The sequence below is a fragment of the Streptopelia decaocto genome (genome assembly GCF_964273445.1).
Source record: "Streptopelia decaocto genome assembly, chromosome: 6".
Taxonomy (NCBI): domain Eukaryota; kingdom Metazoa; phylum Chordata; class Aves; order Columbiformes; family Columbidae; genus Streptopelia; species Streptopelia decaocto.
Window position 1 is genome coordinate 67564872 of NC_138660.1, and position 21669 is coordinate 67586540.

Consider the following 21669-nt stretch of genomic DNA (forward strand, 5'->3'; position numbering starts at 1 on the left):
AGGATCATCGTAGGACCATATAATTGTTTGGGTTGGAGGGCCCTTCCCAGCTCCCCCAGTCCCCCTGCCATGGGCAGGGACATCTTCACCAGCTCCGGTTGCTCAGAGCCCCGTCCAGCCTGGCCTGGGATGTCTCCAGGGATGGTTCAGCCACCACCTCTCTGGGCAGCCTGGGCCAGGCTCTCAGTGTCAAAGATTTCTTCCTCATGACCATATGCTTTATACCCAGTGAAATACTTTAATCACCTGAGCAGCAGCAATGCAGGGGAAGGTGCTGTGTTTCTCCTCCAGCTCGTTCTCCACACTGAGGTGTGGCCTTTTGCAGCACGAAGCTTGGTGTGACCTGAGCACAGGTGGGCAGCAGCCACCATCACTATGGTGGGCATCTGCTGCTTGAACTGGAGGTTGAGGATCCCGTTGCAGGTCTGGAGCAGCCGAGCAGGGGATGGACATAATGCAAACAGCTGCTGCATCCCACAGCAACATCTGGCCTGGGGTCCTGGGAGGAGAAGCCCAGCTGAGGGAAGGGCTGATCCTGACATTCCTGAGGCCATCACAAAGTGAGGAGGCAGAGCTGCGCCTGTTGGACTTCAAAAATTAGAGATATTTTTGTAGTTATTTACAAATACATATACACTTCAGTTTTGCTCTCTGGAAAATAATTACTCCACTTACCTCTCAGTAATTCACAGAATCCCAGAATCCCAGAGTGTCAGGGGTTGAAGGGCCCTGGAAAGCTCATCCAGTGCAATCCCCCCATGGAGCAGGAACACCCAGCTGAGGTTACACAGGAAGGTGTCCAGGCGGGTTGGAATGTCTGCAGAGAAGGAGACTCCACAACCCCCTGGGCAGCCTGGGCCAGGCTCTGCCACCCTCACCCCAAACAAGTTTCTTCTCAAATTTAAGTGGAACCTTTTGTGTTCCAGTTTGCACCCATTGCCCCTTGTCCTGTCACTGGTTGTCAAACATCAAAATATTTCAAAATATTTTAGCTCTTTTGAAAGCTAAAACTATCAGCTGCTTCAAGGAAGATTTTTGTTTGGACATATGAGAAGAAATACGTAACAGACAAGGAAAGCTTATGCCATGGAAATTCGACTTTTCAAAAGCCCATGAGGTACAAGCCACCTACAATGAATGTGGGCATAGGAAAGAAAGTGGGAATAACGACACTTGCTCTCTTTTGTGAAGTACTTTTTAATAAAAGCATTACGGAAGGGCTTAGCTGTACTAAGAGTGTTTATAGTGAAATAAATTGAAAATCCTGAATTATGTCAGTCCCTTGCAGTGCCACAAATTGAATGCAGTTTCTATTAAAGCACATCTCAGGAAAAAAAGATCCGTGAAAGTTGGGTACCTACAAAATACTTATTAGAAACATACTTCTAGGAACTAATTCTCTCTGCCATAAACCCTACAAATCCTTGCAGAAGTCACTGGCTGTCTCGGTCTGAGGTGCTCGGTCTCGACTAGTTGACAGTAGTCAACCCTTGTATCTGTTTCCATTTTGTAGTAATAGGCTAATTTTAACTACAGTGCTTGTTCACAGTAGAAAATGTTCCTGTGGCATACAGCACTAAAACCTCCTACTGTGAAGATTTGGCACTTAGGCTATCACCATTAAAATCTTATTAATTCTAATTATTATGCCATTCCCTGCAGAATAAACCATGTTGCATCTTCATAAAGTGCATAACGGGTACCTATTTCCGTGCTCGCCGTAATTCTAGCGCATGGTATTTGCTTTCCCTCCCACTTTGTAACCGCTCTCGTTCCGAGCAGCTCTCGCAGCTGACACGAGCTTTCTGCTCAGCGACTCGCAGCCCCGGGGCCACCGCCGCCTTTATTAATGCTCATGCACATTCCCCCAGCCGCGTGTGCAAGAGGGTTTGGTGGCTTTTTTCTCTTTTATTTTTTTCCCAGTGTCTTTGGGTATAATAGCACCCACACCACACGCATTACAAGACACATTTCATGTGGGTTTTTTTTCCAGGGTAAGGAGAAAATGCAAGTATCTCAGCCTCCCAGTCACACACATGCTCCCAGGTCTTTCCAGCACAGCTTCACCCCTGGTAGTTTGTCCCATTGCAGGCAACTGTAAGGAACATATTTGGGAATTTGCCCAACTGCTAAAAAAAAGGGACTTTTAATCATGAAATGCCAGAAAATATTGCTGGAAACTGTGCATGCTCTACTTTGACCTCCAAGGATATCCACGTTATACATTTAGGCATAAAAGCATAAAATGTATATCTATTTTATATTATTTTCTTGTATTTATATATGCTTTCTAAAAGAGCAAATCATGCATCTAACAAATCTACAACTACCAAGTCTCTGTACAATTATAGGTGCATGAATAGCCCCGATGAAATCAGTGCACACACTTAGGAGCACATTTAATTCCTCTCCCAGCTCAGGCTCAGCGCGCAAGGTCTAAACCTGAGTTCTGTCGCTGCTCTAAATGCGATTCCCTGAACTTTAAGTTATTTTGAGGCATTGGATTTTCTCAAATCAGAGTTGTTTTTATGTGGCCAAGGGGTTTTTCCTTCTTAAGGAGCATCTCAAGGATGGGTGGGAGGTGCCGGTGGCGGAGGGCAGAGCCCTGCGGGATCCAGCTTTACAAGGACATAAACCACATCTTAACCTCCTGCTGGAAAATCTACGTATGAAACACCCCCGATATTTCTAAATCGTCCTGGTTTTATGTAGCTGTAACACTTTGTCACACTATACACTCCTATACAATATTGGTCTATACAGTGAATTAACAACACCTTTTGACAAAGCGCTATCTCCTGCCACCGTCGCCGGGTGATAAAGGTACTTCTACATTTTTCATTATTCAAGCACACTCCCAAGCACCCAGAATGAGCAGTGAAATACTTAATGAGACATTTATCTAGTCTATGTATTTTACATTTTGCTGATAGTATAATGAGGCAGAGGTACTGAAATGAAACATCCCTAACATTTCACATAATTTTCCACTTCCAATCCACCATTTTTAGTATTGCTTTTGGGTTTTTCACTGTTCGATGTTTTGAACTTTATCATCACTATCAATAATCACTATGTCAAATGCAACACTCTGCTACGCTTTTTTGGCTGAAAGAATGCCTCACCATTTATCTCCAGGCATATTAGGAAGATGATTGCAGTCTAATAAATATAGCATCAATTTCTCATTCACTTGCAGTACCTCATATCGATGTTTCCTACTATTGTCACTGCATTTTTAGTTGCTCAAACCTTTATCAAAGCTATTCAAAATGTATTCTTCACTGTTCCCAGGAAGCTTTTCATGCCTGTTTATGCCCATTTCTGCTTCCCATAGAATCCAATGCACTGGAGCAACAAAAGTTTGCATGTCTTTAGTTTTTCAGTGATGTCCTAATTAAAGAGAAACAAGACTTATGGAGAGATACAGTTTATTAGACTAATTTAGACAGCTGAAAAGCAGCCAACTTGTTGGGCACACAAGTCCTCATTTAAATCCCTGTAGTTAATGTAACTTTTTATGAATCGGGATTTTCTTCAACTGCTTCTTAATATTATTTATATTGATTGTACAGTTTATTTGTCCTAAAGAAGGTCAGAGAATATCTATACAACCATATATTTTACTTATACCATCCTCTCGTCTGCACAAAGAGCTCTGAAGATTTCCTGCATGTGAAAAATTAGATTAAGTACTCATGACTATATTTGAATCTTTCTGAAACTGGCAGAATCTTTCAAAACCCACAGCCCACCATCCGCTTTTTTCAGTGTATTTTCCTGTGTTGCCGGGTACATTTTTATTTAGAACAGACATATTCGCTTTATGTAGTCTAGTACAGAATAAATAGATAACTCTTCTCTGTGCCCGGTAAAACCCAATCATAGCTTTTGGTTTTCAAAAAGCTATGCTAGAATATCTGCATTCGTGCAGAACTGTTGTATTTTAACTTCTTCTAGAGTTATTAGAGTCTATTAATAGAGGCTATTATTTCAAATTCATTCTTCTGACAGATTAGTAATTTCTGCGGCTGATACCCAAAATCTGCTGAATCCTATGGGCACAGCCAAGGCAACCAGGGGCATCGCAATGATGAAAAACTGGTTTATTCCTGCAATGTTCATACCACAGGGGCTCATACCATAGGAGCTCAACTTTTGCTCAGCCCTAATTCCAACAGGAGTAGATGCTTCTTCCCTGTTATAAAAGAAACACAGCCCACAGGTCCTACACCCATCTAACCCACTGTTGACCATGAGAAGTATCTACGTGCACCTGAGTAAGAGATCAGAAAAGTTTGTATACATCTGTTTCTGTATTACAAGTAAGGGAGATTTCAATATCACATTTTTTTAATCATATATTACTCCTTCACAGGAATATTCCTACTACACTCATTCTCTATTTGAAAATTATTAGAAGAAAATAACTTTTAAGAAAAAGGGGAAAGATGGTATCTCTGATTAAAAGAACTCAACTTGTCTAGAATATCACATTTGTTTTCTATTATCCAGTTGTTTGGAAATATTTTTCAGCCTTGTCTCCCCGTCTCCTGATGAGAAACACATTAGCCTCCCTTTCTTTTTCTAATCTACTGGCACAAATATCAGACTTATAAAAATGATTGCTTCTCCCCACGGGAGTCCTTCCTAAGCCTGACGGCACCCTCTGGATTTGCCCGTTTCCCAAATGTAATCCCATCCCTCCATAAAGCCCATTCCATTTAATCCCATCCACCCGTTCAGTTGAGGAGAATCGCGAGGGCTTTGATGTGGGGGGGTTAATCCCGGGATGCCCTGGCAGGGCAAATAACACCGACAGGGCCCCTGTTTGCTTTGCTCCAACGGCATAACTCCAATTGCTTCCAGTTTACAAGGAATTGTTTAAGCAGGGATACGATACAACAAGTACTACGCACTGCAACAATTAATGCCTGTTGTAGATGGTGCTCTGCCAAGTTGTAGCTGTAGCAATGGGGAAAATACTGAGCATCTCCAATGTCAGTACTACTACTACTACTACTACTACTAATAATAATAATAATAATAATAATAATAAACACAAACAACAGCAACCCCGCAAAAAGCCTCCAAACAAATAAAAAATAACAACCAAAAAAACCCTCAACCAAAGTAATGAAAAATCCCCACACAAGAAAAACAGGCAATACAGAACAACTGGAAAACCTTCTCAGATCACATCGTGAGCTGTGAATGGCAATTACCACAATAATAATTTTTGCTGTCCTCAGCCTTCATAAGAGAATGTCATGGTCTGGATCCATAATGAACTCGATTTTCACCTTTGTGCCAGAGAGCGTGGTTGCAGCAAAGTGAATGTTACTCCAAGTTGGAGAAGCTCATCATCTCCCCATGAAGCCCCAAGAAATCCACCTCTTCTAACCCACTCTTACATCCTACAAACCTGCCGTGCTGGTAATGCACAGAAAAGGCATTACTATTTTTCTCATCATACATTTTCCACATACTGTGTCTGTGCTTTCCATTCCAGTAAACAGATTATTAATCTTGTTAGTGTAAAAAGGATAGCTCTTCTAGCCTATTTTGAATATGCTCCAATATAATGAATTATAAGGAAAAATCCTGGAGCAGCCAGGTGACAGACAAAGATGATCACATCTGTGAGATTCAGGGTAAAAAAATGCAAGGTAACTTGCTGGAGTGTCGTGTATTTAAGCACACTGCTCATGGTTAAGTTTATTTGGTTATATCCTAGTAATTTAGGTCAACCGAGTCAAATAATACAATGACACCAGACTCAAGTCTGGAAGGTTTTTCACCTCCTGTCTTAGCCCTTCATCTTCAATTGTCAACACACTCCAAACTTCGCTGTCGCTGTCAGAATTGACATTGGAATCTGCAGCAGTATTTGTCTTAATCCAATATTTGTCTCATTCCCACTTCTTACTCTCAGTATTTGCCTTATTCCCGAGTGGTTTAATTTTTGTGTTTGTCGTATATCTTCCCTGCTCCCAAAGACTCATCTGAGCTGGTTTCCTCCCACTGCGTCTGTAAATGATCGTGCAGCGCACGCATGTGATACCGGGCACTGCGGAAATAGGGAATAATAGGGAATAATAGGGAATAATAGGGAATAATAGGGAATAATAGGGAATGGCCTTTGCTCCCCTCTTTTTGTCGTATTTCCCTCTTGTAGATCATATGTACATGGACAATTAGTTACCCCAACCCTAACGAGACAGACAAAAGCAATGGGAGCCCATCTCCCAACGACCACGGGAGCCCCAGAAGCGCTCGCTGGGCACCAAGGCCCCGAAGGAGGAAGAGAAAACGGCTCAATTACTTTGTTAATTGCTTTCCAACAAGGTCACCATTCCCTCACCACAGTGATCAAGTGACACCAGTCCAACAGACCCCTGTGTTGTCTTCTCCGTCTGATGTCTCAATCATCCTACTGAGCAAATGACATATTAACATATTGCTCAAATCCAGCACGTGAGCCAGGAAGGGGAGGAAGAGGAAGAAAAGAGAAAGGAGGGAAAGGCGATAAAGAGAGGGCCAAAAAAAAAGGAAGAGAGAGGGGAAAAGAAGAGGGGAAAAGGCAGAGAGAGAGAGAGAGAGAGGAGAAACAAGAGCAAAAGAAGTCTTTATTTGTAGGTCAGGATGAATGTTAAGACTCAAATCTGTTGTCTCAATAATTCTTCACATAAACCCACCTAGAGAAAAGTTGACTTTTTCACAAGGCTTGAAATAAAAAGGTATGTAGGAACAGAGACATCTATTTTACAACACCCACATGTGCATCAGTGACTTGACTGACATTCACACATTCCTCGTGGGAATTGGCTCCTGTGGCAGTTGCTTCCCATCGGTCTAGAACTGCTTCAGATCACCTGCAGAGGAATCTGCTGGGTCCCTCCGCACAAGACCCTGATGACATTATGCTGAAAGGAACTGAGATTATGGATTTTGTGCTGGAAGACTATTCGTTCTAAGTCTCCTACTATGTTAAATCTGTGTCGGCTGCTGCAGTAGTGATATATAATCTAGACCTTCAACCCAAGTGTAGGGATATTTGCTATCTTTTGTGTGATATACCTTCTTGGTAAACCAGTCTATATGCCCAATTAGTTCCATCTTGGTTATTGGTTGTATTATTCCTACTATTTTATTATTGCAATTACTATTTCAGGGTTCTTTAATGTCTTCATTAGAGAGAGAAAGGACATTGCCTTGACTAAAATAGCTAGAGAAAGAAGGAAAAAAAAAAGGAGGATGAAAGAATGGAGAGAAAGAGAAGAGGAGATGTGAACAGTAAGAGGAGTGAGCACTAGCCAGTGACAGCCTGTATCAGAAAAAGACAGAAAACTTTACAAGACCCCAATTTTGAGATACATACAACACACAGAGCAACCCTGTAGTACCTTTTAACCACGTTGTATGAGATAGAGAAACTAGAGGAGGGTAAACGTGGAGAGGGTCTTAGTCAGTGTTTGAATTAGATCTGACAGAAAGCACCTGGCTGTAGCAAATGTGCCCAAGAGAGGGGAATTTCAAGGTGTAGTAAAGCCCTTGCAATAATTTACGCCACTTCAATAAAAGATACATATTCAAAAATAGGAAGTTTAACCCCTGGTTCAGCCGTAGCCTGCTATTACTTGTTCCTGCTCCATGGTTTTTAGGGTGTTTGTGGTCTTGTATGGTCTGACAGTATCCCAGAAGTTCCACAGCCCCACTCCTGAACCCAGCACGCCTGGAGCACGTTCTGCGGGGCCAGCCCAGGGCCATACACAGCAAACACGCTCTGGTTTTACTGATTTACATCTTTCCAGGATTACCCATGTTCTTGCAGAAGTTTCTGTCTGAGCCCTAAATCTTAAAAAGTATTTTCTCAAAGCTCAATTCCACGGAGTATAGTCAGTCTTGCCGTTGTCGATGTTGATTTGATGGGGTGGGATTCAAGCCCTTGCAGAATATAATGCAAGCCTCCCTGTCCTTCCCTCGCCTGGTACTGCCCACACTCACCTTAAACGTTTCTACACCATCAGCATAAAGCAGTGGTAGTGCTAATGTGTTGACTTCTCTCCTTGAACTGGATGGATTTTTACTGCAGCTTTTTGGATTACTGAGCCCAAATGCTGCAGTAATAATAAAGAAGTATTAATGGTATTAGCTAGTATTTTCCCCTTTGGATGTCATTTAACACCCTTTTCTTTCTCTTCCCTCCTCTCATCTGCCTTACTACAAATCATAGCTTGCTTTACATACTGAGAAGCAGGCTGAAGAGCTTGGCAGTGAGAATTAATTGACAGAAATGATGAAAGACATTCCTCCTCTATTTAAAATACTCTGCAATATCGCCAAACTGGAAGTTCTTCTTGGAGTTTTTCTTTAAGAAAAAAAAAAAAAAAAAAAAAAAAAATCAGAAGTGACCTTAACAAACCAAGGAAATTCTGTGCATCACTCCCTCTCCTCCTATTGAGAGAAGCAGCACTGCCAGAATACACAGCACAATACGTCACGAATTCACATGCATAAGCATTTCGAAAATCCTTCTTGGACAAGGTTTCTATTTAATTGGCTTAAAAAGCCACTCTTCTCCCACACAGTCTTATGCAGAGCCATCTGTGCAGGGAATTAGCAATCTGGATAAATAGTCTGTGAAGGAATTCGCGCGGCTGGACGGCGGGGAGCTGAATTCCAGCAGCCGCGCTGACCGCTGCGCCGAGCAAACACATTCAGATGAGATAAAGGGCTCAGAGATGCCCTCAAAATTGGAGCCGCTCTTGAAAAGGTCTGTGAGATGCGGGGACCTGAGGGAAGAGCAGGGAGCGAAACCACGGGGGTTGCTGAGGAGCAGGAGTCAGGCCATTTTGTAGGCGTTTTGGTGGGGCTGTGAAAACTGGTGGTCTACAGCTCTTTGCTTACGTCAAAAAAGAATTTAGGAAGAACCAGACACCTTGTGAAGTAAAAAATAAATAGGGAAAAGATCACAGAGACCCTAGGAAGATGTCGCTATTGCACACCGTCTTGCAATTGTATCTTGTTTCCAAGCGTCCCCAGCATCGTCACCGCTGCCAAGCAAGCCCTGGGTGAGGAGATGGAGGCTCCTGCTCAGCACACACACAGTTTGGTTACTAAACATAAGTGAAAAAATAAAGACTACAACCAAAACAAATTTAAAGTTCACAGTGCCTTTTGCAAGTCTTTGACCAGACCACCAAAAAATTGCCAGCAGGAAATGTGCTGGGTGCTGGATTCATGGTTATTACATCAATGAGATTAGTAAGCAGGTCAGGATTTCAGCTCTCCCCACCCCCCCCCTTTCTTATTTATTACATGGACAGTTGTGAAGATCTCTCCATCCCGGCTGCTGAGGCTACAATACAAGTTTTCAACAGCACTTCAACTCCCATCGCTTCCCCGGTGAGACGTCCCCACCCAGCGCGCGAGGCTCCGCGGGCTCCGGCAGGACCATATGGAGCTTTGCTTTCCCAAGAGCGGCAGCAGCACCTTACTATGCTTATAGTGTGTCGCATATTTCTATGTTTCCGAGCAAAACCCTCTGGGCACGCGCTAGGGGTGAGTCCCCAGATTTAAGACGGGAAGAAGCTACCACACAACACAGGCTGACCCGGGAGGGCTCCCGGTGCCACCCAACAAGCTGCACCTCCAGGACTCCTGGAGCGACACCCCCAAACCTGTTGTAAGCCATGGCTGCATCTGAAGTTCTCGCAGATGCACAGATGCCCGGGTGCCATGGCAGGGTGCTGCCCGCTCCTCTTTTCCAAGCCACCCCCCATGAGACATCGCCCAGTGTCCCCATGTGCCGTCCCCTTCCCAGTTTGCTGCTCCTCCACCTCAGGCCAAGGGAGTAAAAGCATCAGACGCCTGCTATCCAATCCAGTCTCCCCAGCGGACACTAAAAGGATAATAAAAGGATAATTTACTAGTATTCATTCAGATAATCCATCTTGAGCAGATTTTGAGCTATCTGCATATGCCTAATTAAGATTCACTGCAGAGCGTCTGCCGCGGTGCCGCCGAGCTCCCCGGCGCGGTGCGTGCCGGGGGGGCCCCGCTCGCCGTCCCCCGTGGCCCTTCCCAGGACAAGAGGTTCCCCTTGGTGGGAGCAGAGGGCTCCCAAAAGAGCAGCTCACCGGCAATGTCAGAATTTGTACAATTTTTCTACTTCGACGACAGGAAAAAGAAAATAAAATTCTTTTCTACGTTAGCAACAGTTTCGAGGAATATACCCCTAAGGGAGCCATCCCTTCAGCAATATAAATTACGTTAAAGGGGGAATCATCCCAGGCAATTAGACCTTTTAGAACAGGTGACCACCCTCCTACATATTAAATCTTCAAAGGCAAAACTACCTCTCCCTTCCCCAGCGATGGAGGGTGCTGGAAGTGTCAGTAAACATACAACCATAATTACATGAGCTGCCTCATTTCACTAGAGTCTTTTCAAGATTCATCATCTGCGCATTGATTTTGGATGGCGGGACTGCATGCTTTCCTCCTTTGTTAACACGTCTTTAAGCAAGGTTTAACCTCACGAAGGTAATTTGTTCCTAAAGATTTTGTCTACGTGGTGATGACAAACTCCGCGGGCGCGTGGATCTGGCCTTTCTGGTGTTACCACCACCGCGAGCTCTCTCAGACCTCTTTGTATCCTGCAAAGCACCTGCCAGGTCAGCTCCATGCGCCACGATCCCTCGCAGAGCGGTTCAGCATCCCCTGCTCCCTGCATCCCTGCGCCAAGGCACCAGATTTAAGTGAGGAAACGGCATCTCGGAGCTTCTTCAGCCCTGATTGCCTGGTTCAGCCTTGATTCGAGACCAGACGAAGGGAGGGAAAAAAGATCACGGGGGGGAAATAAATAGGAAACAAGCAAATTGTGAAAAATATTTCGGCAAAGTTAACTAGTAAAGAGTAGCAGTTGTTTGAAGAAGCATGGAAAGGGCAGGACAGAAACGGCTGGATGTGTAGTAGGTTCCTGGCTAATAATCGAGCAGTTCGGGGAAGAAAAGTCATGACAACGTTTTACTCTCGCATCCCTCCAGCTTTGCCAGATCACCCTTGCTCCTGGCCCATAGGGGACAAAGGCAAGCGGCCATTCTTTTATTTCTCTTCGGAGCTCTGGGACTTTCACAGACAACACTCACTTTGTCCCGACCACAGCGCTCGCGGCTCCCCAGCACCCCTTCCCAACATACCGTGTTTCCCAATACCATCAAGAGGAAATAAATACCAATACTTTTGTTGGAAGGATCAGGCCCTGTGGATGAGCGCATGTTGAAGCGGTTGAGCCCACGTTCGAAGGAGATAACAATTACCAGCAAGTCATTACTTAAAAACGGGATAATTTTTCAAGCAAGCATGAATGCATCTGCACATTCCCAGCAAGCAAATAGGTCTGAAAATTCTCTGAACTGGAAAAAAACATTCTGAATCCTGACCATATGCTTTTCTCTAGCTGTATTTTAAAAAATATTTGCTTAGCTCTATAATGTAAAAAGTGAAACACGATTTTGAGTTTAACTGTATATCAACTCTTAGATGTTTAGCCTGTGGCTAAACAAGATTTTCCTGTTCACAGTTATGATTTCGTGTTTTGCCATAATAAAAAGCCTTGATAAAAATACAGACATTCATAGTGAAAGTACTGTCATATCATTATTTTATAAATAAACACGAATTATGTTTAAAAAAGCGTACTTGTGATCTCCCAATGCAAGCCCTCCAGCAGCCCGGCTGCCGTGGCTGTGGGCTGAGGCAACGGTGCAGCTGAGAACTAAGGTGCAGGAGAACAATTTCTTTCCCCAAAGCTCAGGAAGACGTCCTGGAAACAAAAAAGGACCTTAGAAAGGGCTTGTGGGCTCGTGCCATGCTGGGGGGTGTCTGAGAGCACCAGCCGGTACGAGGGACCGGCCGAAGCCATGTAGGCTGGCCCCGAGTTTGCATCCTTTACACATCTGGTCCTGAACAAAAAGCTGCCACCAGGCTATGGGGGTGGAATTTAACATTGTGCAATGGTGCTTTTGCCCGAGGCAGAGTTTTGATAGTGTCTGCATGAGAGGGGAGCACACAAAGACTGAGGCTGTTTTCCTGCGTGGCGCAGCCACGAGCACACGTTGTACAGCGGCTTTCCCCGCAAGGGACCCCTGCCCGAGCAAACCCACGGCGCTGCCAACGGCTCAGGACCACCAGCGAGGATGCTGCCACCAACAGGGGTGCAGGAATATATACAGGAGCATCTTTTTGTCTACTTGATATACACAAGGTGTTTAATTTGCTTAATCTGTATAGCCTAAGGGGTACAGCATGGTGTCACCAACCTTGCCAGGGCACTCAGACAACATGCTCCTGGCTTTTTACAGAAGGAAATAATTGTTTTAGTTGGAAAAGACCTTTAAGGTCATTGAGTCCAACCATTAACCCAGCACTGCCAAGTCCACCTCTAAACCACGTTCCCATGGTCCTTGCAAGCACTCCTTCCATCGCCCACAGAAACAGCCCAGGTTGCCTTTGGCCAACTCTTCTCCTAGTGAAGCAGCCCCACCAGGAATACGTGGCTAAATTCAACGTTTCATATCTCCTCCTAACCCTCTGATCTATTTGCTCCTCTTCTCTCACAGGGTGGGTGCTCTTCGCTTGTCACTTGTTTTGCTGGCAACTGTCATTTGTTTACTTTTCTTTTCTAGTGCCACGAAATGATGCATCGTTCAACACCAAGGTGCTAGTAAATGACAATGTAATAGCAAAGCTAAGCATGCTCTAACAGTCAAAGAAAAAAAAATCCCTAATCAAAGTCTTTCAAATTATATGGAATACTGACAGCTTTTTACGCTGTTTTAATTAAGTACACTGTAATTTAAACCACTGAACCATAACAACCCAACGTTTAGTGTTATATCCCTAGGAGAACTTTAAAAATATGCATAATTCTGCCCGGAAGGTGATTGAGGGATATTTTTGGGGTGGTGGGGGTAATTAAAGGTTATACAGGAGAGTAATAGGAATTTTACTTGGGTACTGATAGTGTTAGCAACTGTGCTAAAACCTCCTCGGGAAAGTGATTCATGTTCCCGGTCGAGTTTTCCTCCTGTTATTTTTAAAGGCGGCGAACGCTCGGGCTGAGCTCTGTCAGCTTCTGTATCCGCGGAGCCGCCGAGGGCACGTTTCCCGGCGCCTTCGCCCAGCCCTGCCCAAAACAATGTGACACTTTACGATTAATAAGAGAAATTAATTGATTTCTTCCCATCAGCAGGTAAGAGAGATGTTTCTTAAAAACAGGGGGGATGCTGGAGGAGCCAGTTCAGGCTGTTCCATCGGCTCCAACCAGGGAGGAGGGATATTATACCAGGGGTGTTTAAAGCGTCGCTCCTAAAAGTGCATCCCAAAGCGCTCACCATACATCATTTTAGGGGCAGTATTTGCTATACATTAAGGCAGAAAAGGTGCTGGCAGCCCCCTAAACCTGACGGGCTGCATAGCTCCAACTGCCACAGTATGTACAGGGAGATGCAATGTGAAAAGTGGAAGATAATGTGCTCACACACTAATGGGCACTGAACTAGACACAGGCTCATTTTTCACATCATGTCATCTCTAAGGTTTGAATAAAAAGTAATGGCTAGAATGAGCCTGGATCTATCTCAGACATTATCATTTGCCTCCTCAGTTTTATTTGTGTTGACTTGTACAGTCTAAAAAGATGACAGTCTCCGGGCCCCCGGATCAGTCTGAGTGATAATACACAGCACATTACACTGCTGGTGACAGCTTCTGTTCTCCTCGCTGGCATATGAGCGCGGCGCATCTCCCTCCGTCATCTCAAATGCTATCAACTGACAGAATAAAGAATCTTGCGGAGGGGACATCACAAACCCTGTCTGTTATGATTTTATGAGATAAACTGGAGTTTCTAGGGTATCTTGTTCGGGAAATTAGTGTCAGTCAAACTTTGGGGGATTTTTTTCTCTTCCCTTTTTTTTTTTTTTTTAAGATAAATAGCAGGCTCTAGAAAAGTGGCTCTATTTATATTGCCACACAATCAAAGCCTAATTTGAAATTGCAAAAAAAATAACCATTTAAAAATAATAACTGTCTTATTGTGGTGAGGAAAAAGGAAACACTGATTTCGTCTGAGCAGGAGCACACAGCCGTGTGTGCCTGCCACGCTTCTAACGCACCAGCACAATAGAATATTTTTTTAGGTTATGTCAATATTTTTTACCCTAAAAACATCTTAAATTTCCTCATCAGCCAGCAGCTCCTAATCCTAAACGCTGCTCAAGCCATTGCATTCAACTATAAATTCGCATAACCTGAGTCTTCTCAGCTGAACCTTACACGCTCGGCCCCACAGGCATAATGCTTAATTAAGTGTAATATCCTTATTTAAGACAGGCATTCTCAGTAACCCTGGTAAGTGTTCCAGAAATTATTTTCAGAGATTTCTACTTACAGGAATGTACAGGGGGAAAAAGAAATATTACTGAGATAATCTACCATCTCTGGAGGATTACTACCTTACAGAGATATGCAAAAGCACCTAATTCTTTTGTTGAACCTGGAAGATAATTCTAAACCTTCAGCTAATGAATCCCAGTAGGTTGGAGGGGTTTGGATTAATCTGCGGGTTGGTGATGGTGGTGCCGAGGGTGGGGGATCCTCGCAGCCGCTCGACCTGCCTGACGAGGGTTTGGTAAAGCTGCCGCCGTTCTCCGGACCCACCGAGGCGCTTTCCTCACCATTCCAAAAAATACACATTTCAGAATCATAAAAATTTACGAGGACTTGAACCATAATCTGCCAATTGTGGCAGCTGTTTCCCATGTAATTTCAGATACTTCTGCTATAATGAATGTGTCTCACTTGGCTGAAGTTCCTGAGAGTCTTTAACTCAGACTGTACATGGTCCTTTTTTCAGACCATTTGCCTGCTTTGAATTTCCTCTGCTGTCTAGGTGAAAAGATGCCACAGAACATGCAAAATGAATAAGGGATGCAGCACTCCCTTCCAGCTCTGCTTTGGGTGCGTTTCTCTTTTAAAGCTGCTTCCACTTACCACCAGGCCCATTTCTCATACCACGTTCGAATGCTACATGCATTTTATAAGGAAAGGGAATTAAAACCATAACAGAAGTAAAAACCACCGAGGAAACGCGAAGGAATGGAAGCAGCAGGAAGCATCGGACTTATTTTCTCTACAAACCGTAACAGCAAGTCACAGGTTAAGACCCAAACCCACAGTGGATGCTGGACCCCCACATAAAATGTGCTGCTTAAACATAAACCTGCTGTTTCAGAGAACTTACAATAAATCTCTGAATCTTGCTTTTACTACTTATTTCCTTGGGAAAACAAGCAATCACACATATATATATGAGTAAATGAGACTGGAAAGCACAAGAGAATATATGCAAAAGATGAGGACACATTTGCTTTGTTAATACCAGCAAACTCTTTGGACTCCTTAATTGTTTGGCTGAATAATGGCCTCACTGTAAATAACACATCGCCCAGGAAAGCCCAAGCAAGCGGCAAATGGAGCTGCTGCTCTGTCCCTCAGCAGAAGGATCAAGGTGCAGAAGATTATGTTTTAGATGTGTTTCATCTTTGGACTTTGTTCTCTGCTGGCCTTGTCTGTGGTCCTCCCTGGCAACCAGAAGACTTTTACTTTATTGTCCATTGACGGTGTGGGTTCGGTGGCAGATGTTGGTTACCGTTCCCCACGGCTGGTGGTGAGGGTGGGAGGCAGAAGGCAGCAAGAAACCAAAGGCTGGTGTTTTGATTTTCCTGCCCTGCGGGGACGTGGTGGTGGAGACCTCAGCGCCATGGGAAGCTGGTGAGAACAACCCAACCACCATCCCATGGGAAACAGCACGAAGAACCGAGCGACCAACCAGGCGTTTCCCCAGCCTGGGGAGGGGGAGTTGGCCCCATTAAAGCCACATTTCAGGTTTCTGTCTCATGCTGAGCGGCAGTTCTGTGGTTTCCAGCGCTGCCATGGGCTGAGGACACAGTGGAGATGTCGCGTCTGCAGGGCCAGCCAGGGCTTCTGGACGCAGGATTCCCCAGGTTACAAGACAAGGACAACAACTAATGGGATGTAACTATTAAATTCTATTTCAGAACTTGACCTTAATTTCATTCACTATGGAAATGAGCTTTTTATTCATTACCCAAAAAGAGTAAACTATGCTTTCTTAAAGGTTCTCAACAAGTTTTAGTTCGGTTTAGTTTAAACATTGCTCCTGTTTCACTCCTCCAGATGCGGAGCGGTGCTGGGGGGCCAGAGCAGGCCAGGGACAGCACAAAGGAAGGTTGGATAAGCAATTCAGTGCGTCTGAAGAAAGAGTTTTAGCAAAGGGTGTCCTCAAAAGCCAGCATTGCTATAGCAACAGTCCGGCAGTTTGTAGGAGCAGCTGTAAGAGGGATGCATGCTGGCAGCTTGATCTGTTTAGTTATTGCTTCCATGTCATACAAAGTGTGGAGACATCCTAAACCGGTGCAGAAATACAACCCTTTTTCGGCACCTTTCACGGAGGCGGGTGCCGTCCCATATGCTGTGAGAGACGGGAGCAGCACGCACCCCGCGCTGGCTGTCCCCACAGTCGGGATGGTTTGTGCGCAGGGTTGCATGTTCGCCCTATCTAACGCACACCAAAACGCTGGGGCACGGGGGAACGGCAGGAAAGCAGGAAACTTTGGAGTTAATCTCATTCAGCACCTGAACCCCAACCTCCCTCCTGCACCCCGTTTCCACCAGACAAAGAGGTGAAGCCCCGACGCTCCGTGCGGGGTTGCATAAGTCCCTGTCCCCGGGGGAACCTCTGCTGCTATTTAGCTGATTGCAATTCCTCATCACAGCAATTCTCAACATCATCATTATCAGTACAGCAATCAAACACAAACAGGAGCTGGTTCTAAATGAGGGATGGATGGGTAATGAAATAATTGCTTTGCTTGGCAGCCCAGGGACACTCCCCAGCCCCCAAATCCCTGACCTTCTTCCCACGTGTCAGGTACAGGGGGGTTTCCATGTTTTACATCACTCCTGGATATATTACAGCCATAATTCTTGCGCTGCCCAAGGCACTGAGGAAATTCCAGCTAACCTCTAGCTCGGTGAGCTTCCTTTGTATTTTTCAATTTGAAAATGTACGCTATCCAAAAGCAAAAAGATCCGTATTTATGATTATCATTGCTCCTGCGTGCTGCCCAATGCATCACCCGAGCAGCGGCTCCTCTGCGGAGCACAGGGACTCGTGCCACAATCCTGCCCGTGCCCAGACCGAGCCAAGCAACACACGGGGTGACTTCCCAAATGCTCTCACCGTTGCAACCCTGATAAGCAAAATGTATTTTATAACAGGAAAAAAACAAACAAGCAAAACATTACGTGCCCACTTCAGTACACAAAGATTTACCTGATTAATGCAGCAACGGCCGCACCCTCATTGGGCCACAAAGCGGTTCTGATGAGAATAAAATACCCCCTCCCCGCCCCACAGGAGACTGTCCTCTACCTGTTGAAATCAGGCGTGCAAAGCAAACAAAGCACGTGAGTGTCACCATTTCAGAGAACAATTATTAATATTTCTGGAGGTTTTTAAGGTATGTAACATTACAGTTACCTTTTAAAGCTAATTCAGTACTTTTCCAGAGTGTGTCAAGAGTCTTCATTCCTTGTTATTCCTGAAGAGTTCGTGTCCCTCGGGCTCCTGGTGTGTTCCAGTGTCCACATGCACTTCTGTAAATCAAATATCTTTGACCAAATTGGGATCCATTAGGATCTCTGGGGTTTTGATGTTGATGGTGGTTTTGGTGTCTGGTTTTCGGTGTGTTTTGTTTTGTTTGGTTGTTTTTCTGTAGGGTTGGTTGTTTTTTTCGTGTGGTGGGTTTTGTTTGTTTGTTTGTTTGTTTCTGTGTTTCTGTGTGGGACTTTGTTTGGGGTTTTTTTTGTCCTTTTATTTTTGTTTGGTTGGTTGTTTTTTTTACGAGCTCCTGCACTTGGGATCAGGGAAAAGCTGACGGGGAATTTCCACCTGGTACAGGTTCATTTTCCTGCTGGTCCAGATGCAACAATGTGCTCTATGCCTTTTCCTACGTCCTCCCAGTCAAGCCTCATAAGGGAGCCCTCAAAGACCCGCGGCTGAATATTGCACAAGTCTTTCAAGTGAGTCTATATGGGCAAGAACCTCACCTGTGACTTCAGGTTTTGTTCTAAATTAAAAATCCTGGTGAAGTTTTTATAAAGAATCTCTTGAAGCTGTGCAAATGGGCTCTGCATCCATGTTTAAGTACATTTTAGGTGCATGTCAAGGCTGGGTGGAATGTGCTACTGGTAAAGATCAGGTGACAGTTCTGCATGAGCAATGTTGGGGCAAAATGAACCCAAGAGTCATAGTAGAATCTTAAAACATGCAGAAGAAAAACAGGAAAGAAAAAAAAAAATTTTATATATATATATATATATCTCCATCCCCCTCCCTCTGCGTCCACTTCTGAGAAACAAACCACCCATTTCACAGCCAGTCCCAGTGCTCAGGTCACCAAAGCAGCTGTGGCTCAGTGTCCCCAGTGTGGTCCTGAGCTGCTCCTCTGCCCCCCAGCAGCATCAGAGAGGAAACAAGATGTTAATTGGTTCCTTTGGTAGGAACAGAATGGGGAGAAGAATAAAACTGGTCCTCCTGGGTACCCCCCAGCCATTCTCTCTCCCCATGCTTCATTTTGGTTGTTTCTCTTGCCACGTGCTGCTCTGTCCATCCCACAGACAAGCTGTCCCACCCCATGTCCCACTGTAGACATGACAAACCAGCAGGACCTTGATCTTGTTTCACGTCAGGATCCAGAAAGCACAGATAAGCTAAAGTCTCCTTTTAATTTTCTAGTTAATGATGAAAAAAAATGACCTACAAGAACATGGACCAATGTATGGCACCTCAAAGCCTCAGTATCTCCAGGGAGCACGTAAAGAGGGACCTGACAGGAGCAGAAGCCTCGGGCAGTGGGGACGATGTCACAGGGCAGTGGCCACGGGCATTTGCACCCACCAGGTCACCGTGTCCCCATTCCACCACCACGGAGAACCATAGAACAGTTTGTGTTGAAGGGACGTTCCCAGCTCCCCCAGTCCCCCTGCCATGACAGGGACATCTTCACCAGCTCAGGTTGCTCAGAGCCCCGTCCAGCCTGGCCTGGGATGTCTCCAGGGATGGTTCAGCCACCACCTCTCTAAACAACCTGGGCCAGGCTCTCAGTGTCAAAAATTTCTTCCTCATGTCCAGCCTGAATCTCTCCTCCTTTCGTTTAGTTAAACCTCCCCTCCCGCTTTGCTGCGGGAAACTCATCCAGGCTCTGATCAACAAAGCACTCGAGTAAATGCTTCACTTCACGCATGCGAGTGCTCCTGGGGGACCCGTCTCCACTCGCTCCAGTGTCCTGCTGAGCTGGGACCCGGCCACCGGCACACTGCTGCTCCCGCCTCCGGTGCTCGCTGCACCATCGGGCTCGGGAGAGGGAAGAATCACAACAGGTTGGGTGGTTTGACCTCTTTCTGTGCTAGAAAGCATCGACTGGTTACATACAGGCATGTGAATATATACATGTATATATACACACACATGTATACACAAAGAGACGTAACAATGAAAGATGACAGTCAGATAGAAAGCTATTTATAGATAGATAGATAGATAATGTTCTTTCAGGATAGGGGAGTCTTTTTCTCCTGCATTCGAGAAGAAATTCCCCAAATTCACTGTGAACTTTCCAACACATATCCCACTTTAATAAGAGAGAACGCGCCCCTATTTCGCAGAAGTTCCCATTCTGCTCTCCAGTCGCACCCTGCACGGCCAGCGAGCACAGCAAATCAACGCGGCGGCTTCCAGAGCAAAGCCAGCCCGCTATTTTCCTAACAAACACAGGCAAATGCCAGCATTAATTTCTCGGAGCTGATCAGCAGGACCGCAGTGCCACAGGGATGCGACGAGGAGCCGAGGTACGAGGGGAGCACCCGGACGCCTGATTGCGGCTATTCAGTATCTGCACACATCTGGATGCGGGGAGGCGAGAGATGCTCGGTGTCCCCAAGCGGGTGCTGCCACCCGGCCTGGGAACCATCCTAAATATGAATATCTATACACGCCCTGCGGGTGCAAAGCCGTATAGCTGGCATCTTAGGCAAATCCCTTTCGGAAGCCCATCGGATGTCGTTAAGCCAACGGCAACCGCATCCCACCCCGCTGCGGTTTTGAAGGACGGGGATTTGCTGCGGGCACGGCGCTGCGGGTACGGCTGTAAATAAAGCCGCGGCCAGCGTCCCGGCTGGAGGGGCCGCGGCCCCCTCGTCCCTCATCAGCCTCACGTGGGCGGCCGCAAGGTAAACACGAAAAATGCCGCTCCGGAGCCCTGGCAGCGTATTTCCAAAAGGTATAACGTCTTAATCAAATTTTAAAATAAAACATCCCAGCGCCGAGCTCCGTCATAAACCTAAAAATTACATAACACACATGTTTTCATGCTTTGCCAATTACATTTGAAATAGGGACTGTTTGTTTCAGCCCCTCTAAAAATGAGGCGAGGATGAGAAAACAACCTATTTCCTTATTAGGTTCAGGAGTCAAAGGACTCAGCCAGGAGCCGCAGGCTTCAAGAGCATAGAAGATTAAGACATATATTGGATTCATGATGGAGGGCACAAAGTTCATTTTCAAAATAAAACAGAATTTTATTCATATTCCTTTTAAAATTCAGATTGCCATTTGCCAGCTGACCTGTGACATGGCAGCAGTGTATTACATTTTCAATGAGCAGCCTGTCTGGAGCTGGCAGCAGGGGAAACTGCTTCCTGGGTGCATTTTTTCCCAGCACCCTTAAACAGTAAGAATTTGTCAGGATTGTTGTCAGAATAGTAGACGGTGCAAACAGGGACAGGGTAGCGTATTTATTTTTAATAAGGAGACATGCAGAATAGCAAAGTCACTGGCATTATGCACCGAATAGGGCTAAAGGGAAAACAAAATAATCAGAGCTCAGTTGCAATTTGTATGTGGAAATCAGGGGTGGAAATATTTGGCAGATACATTGAAAATAAAAACAAAAGCAGACCAGGAAAAAAATACACATCTATATTTAAAAAATAAAATGCAAAAGCAGTTTAAAGCAAGTTTTCAGAGCGCGCAAGTCAAGCCAAGGTTTTCTATAGCGAGGAGCTAGATTTATCTAGCTCACCATCTGTCAAAATTAGATTACAAAAGGCACATATGCAAAGATACAAGACTACTGATTTTCATATATATTAAAATCCGCAACTCCTGCGGAAAATGAGACTCTGAGGTGGCGATGCCCAAAGCTCCCACCTCAAACTTTTGGGGCTTTGCTGCAGGGACACGGGGGGACGTCCTGCCAGGGTCTGGGACCAACCCTGCCCCGAGCAGAATGCTCTCCTGGTTTGCAGGGCTTTGCACCCACATTTCTGGGGCAAAACAATGGGAAGCCCAGGTCCCTGTCGGCCCCGCCGCCAATTATTTGTGTATTAGCTGCCTTTTGTCTTTGCAATCAAACACCAAGTGCAAACTGCGCCGCTCTCCTGATAATTTAATCAAGAACTCTCCGCTTCAATCTACCTGTAGATAAAATCCAGCGTATATTTTGACACGGAGAAACAA